The 4,000-nt window shown below is 28.9% G+C and overlaps 1 protein-coding gene across 1 annotated transcript in view; it reads right to left on the reverse strand.

Annotated features, from left to right (window-relative positions):
• The window catches only part of LOC106881531 (UDP-D-glucose 4,6-dehydratase), a 93,660-nt gene extending 89,930 nt beyond the window's left edge, over positions 1–3,730 (reverse strand). Inside the window, exon 1 of the mRNA XM_089349729.1 lies at positions 3,710–3,730. The gene's annotated coding sequence lies outside the window, so the exon portion shown is untranslated. The remainder of the gene's footprint in view (positions 1–3,709) is intronic.
• Positions 3,731–4,000: the final 270 nt, after the last annotated feature.

The following is a 4,000-nucleotide window of genomic DNA, read 5'->3' on the forward strand; positions in this document are numbered from 1 at the left end:
GTTTTACTAGTTCAAAAGTAGGCTGCGCTTTTTGGCATGAGAGAATATATTGTCATCAATGCTAAAACACCTGGAAGTCAATCATAGACAAACGAGTCAACTCGCACAAGGTCCCATTCAGGGGCGATGGACACCGATGTTTCGTCATTATTATGACTTTTCAACAACGCGTACCTGAACGAAGCCCAACTATATGGGACATTCCAGCAAATGGTTCTCACACCATTTTGCTTATAGTCAAAGACGACGATTTAGCTTGCATTGTTCGGGTACGCGGTGTTGGAAAGTTACAATAATGACGTAACGTTGATGTCCATCGCTCTACTGTTTTAACGTATTTATAAGAATATATCTTCTTACGCCTAAAAGCGCAGCCTACCCAAGAACTAGCAAAACACATACCTTGTGTACGTGTGTTCGATTTTGTTTATGCATGTGTGTGTATATAGATATATTATATATACATATATATATGTATATATATATATGTATATACATATATGTACATATACATATTATACATATACTATATATATATATATGTATATATATATATATATATATATATATATATATATATATATATATATATATATATATATATATGTATATATATAGATACACACACACAGACACACACACACACACACACATATATATATATATTCCAGGATGGTCATATTTATTTTGCCATATAAATACACGTACAATATATTTCTTCTTTATTTTAGCTTTATTATTGTTCTGAAAATTAGAGCAGTAAGAACAATAATACAGTTGAAGTGAAGAACGAATATATAGTATGTGTGTTTATTTGGCAAATAAAAGCCAAACAAAAGACAACACAAAAAAACACCATCCCGAGATATAACGATATCAGTTTCAACACACGATTTTACATCAGGAATTTTGCAAAAGAAATACGTAAACGGGTGTGTGTGCGTACATATATACGTAATACATATATATTGCCACACCCTAACAGTTGAGGGAACCCGTGGAAGAGGTAGGCCCAGGAAGACCTGGGCTGAGGTGGTGAGGCAAGACCTTCGTACATTGGGCCTCACCGAGGCGATGACTACTGACCGAGACCTTTGGAAATGTGCTGTGCGTGAGAAGACCCGGCAAGCCAAGTAAGATCGTTGCCAGTGTCCCTGGACTGGCTCTTGTGCGGGTGGCACATGAGATGCACCATTTTGAGCGTGGCCGTTGCCAGTACCGCCTGACTGGCTCCCGTAGGATTTTCGAGTGAGATCCTTGCCAGTGCCCCTGGACTGGCTTGTGCGGGTGGCACATAAAAGACACCATTTCGAGCGTGGCCGTTTTCGTGCAGGTGACACGTAAAAGCACCCACTACACTCTCTGAGTGGTTGGCGTTAGGAAGGGCATCCAGCTGTAGAAACTCTGCCAAATTAGATTGGAGCCTGGTGTAGCCATCCGGTTTCACCAGTCCTCAGTCAAATCGTCCAACCCATGCTAGCATGGAAAGCGGACGTTAAACGATGATGATGATGATGATGATATATATATATATATATATATATATATATATATATATATATATATATATATATATATATATATATATAATTATGTGTATTTCTTCTATCTTAATGAATAAAAATTCTTCTGATAGAATAAATGGGTTAATAGAAACCAATGTAGCAAAGAACACAAAATAACTGTGGTTTAGTTCCTGTTTTTAAGGCAGGAACTCCTTGAAATTTTGGGTATTTGAGTATATTTAAGAATTTAAGGAATGGAAAAAACGCATGTTATAATTGCATACTTTATTCCTACATATGTTTCAAAGGATTACAACCTGTGTGATCCATAGGGATCTTTGATATTAAAATTGTAACCTTCTCATCAGGGAAAGCATGGGAATCATCTTAAACGAAAGACATTATGACCGATTATGAAAACAATAGATGGATAAGGTTATGACTTGATTCATTTGAAAAAAACCGTTAGAGAATTGGACACTGCCGGATAGTGGGTTGGACAACACATGCCTATAAATGTGTGAGAACGTACATGCATACATAAATACATATACACAAACACACACATACATGCAAACTGATACACACACATATATATATATATATATATATATATATATATATATGTATATACATATACATACATATGTGCATTTGTATATATATATATACACACACACACACATATATATACACTCATACGTCCACATTTATACATATGCACATACGTACCCACGCATATACAAATATACACATGTGTGCATGTCCCCAAATACACACATGTATCCATTCAAATATACACACATGTATAAATAGAAATAGACTCATACACATACACATAGCTATACGTCTACGCCTATTACCTAATCAAATAAACAGATTCGCCTATACATATACATACATGTATACATACGTGAATACACGCATGCACATACATACATACAAATACATATACATATACATATATATATATATATATATATATATATATATATATATATATATATATATATAAAAGAAAAATAACTCAAGTGTTTTCATATATACATACATACACATACCCATATACATACATCCACATATCCATATATATGTGTGCATGTATACATATATATATATATATATATATATATATATATATAGTTTTAGGGAAAATAACCAATTTTCAAGAACTCATCGATGAAAATCCACTATCACATATAGAAAAATTAATAATTAAAAGCACAATAAATGAGTATAATATAAAGTAAAGTAAATATCATAAGATAAATATAATAAAAAGATTACACGTGTTTCATAACCAATTTTCAAATAGAAAAGAAATTTAAATCGATTAAAATCAATTAAAATCAATTAAAATCAATTGAAATTATCGAAAATAAGTTCTATTCAAAAATATAGCTACTCGTCAGATCGTAAGTAGAACAATAATTAGATATATATCTCAACCAACAATAAGTACCAAATGAATTAATATGAAATTCTTATTATATAAAGATAGAAAAATTATTTAAAAATATCATAATATCAAAATAATAACCATTCAATAATCATCCCTTCATCCATAATAATAACATGTATATTATATACAAAAAACATCTTACCTAAATTATCATTGTTTTAAATTATCATTGTTTTAAATACAAGTTGAACGAAGTTTAAGTTTAAAATAATAATGAAGATAAAATTAGTACATATTTAACCGGTGTAATAGTTAAAGCTATACTATTTAAAGCTAAAGACGTTTATTTAATTATGATTAAAGATCAATTGAATAATAGAAAAATACAAGATTATTTATTTCTACAAACGTAATAATAAAAAATATTAATGAATGAAAAAATTATGAATGGAAAAAATTATGAATGAAAAAATTAGGAAAGAAAAAATTATTAAGAATAAAAGGTTAAACTTTATATATATATACAAAGTTTTGATTTAAAAAAAAACTTTAACGATATTATAAACTATAAAGATTAATAATTAATCAAATAATATTAATCAAAAATAATCGAAAATATATCAACACTATTCCAATCGAAGTTCTAATATTATGTTGAAATGAAACTATAACTTCTAAATAATATAGTGTTAAATAAGTTATCTATTAAAATAATCTATAAAGAACCAAATGAATAGTATAAAAACAAGAATACATATTATTTTCAAATAGTAGAAAATCTTTAGCAAAGTGAAAACAGTACTTATCCAATTTTTTCCGTAATTCAAACTGAAAACTAAGACGTTATCTAATAGCTATAGCGTTTTAAGCAAGAGTTCGCGCGAAAATACTACGTTAAAAAAGAACGTTAAATAGAGAATAGAATACGAAAGCATGAATGAAATAATAATACTTAAATAAATGAATGAAAAATTTAAAATTTATATAACTAACAACATAAAAAGAACAAAAAACTATAGTTATCTTATAAAACATATTAATAAATATTAAATTCTAATATATAATAAATAAATAAAAATATTCGTAAATTAAA

The sequence above is a fragment of the Octopus bimaculoides genome, chromosome 3 (genome assembly GCF_046866305.1).
Source record: "Octopus bimaculoides isolate indiv1 chromosome 3, ASM4686630v1, whole genome shotgun sequence".
Taxonomy (NCBI): domain Eukaryota; kingdom Metazoa; phylum Mollusca; class Cephalopoda; order Octopoda; family Octopodidae; genus Octopus; species Octopus bimaculoides.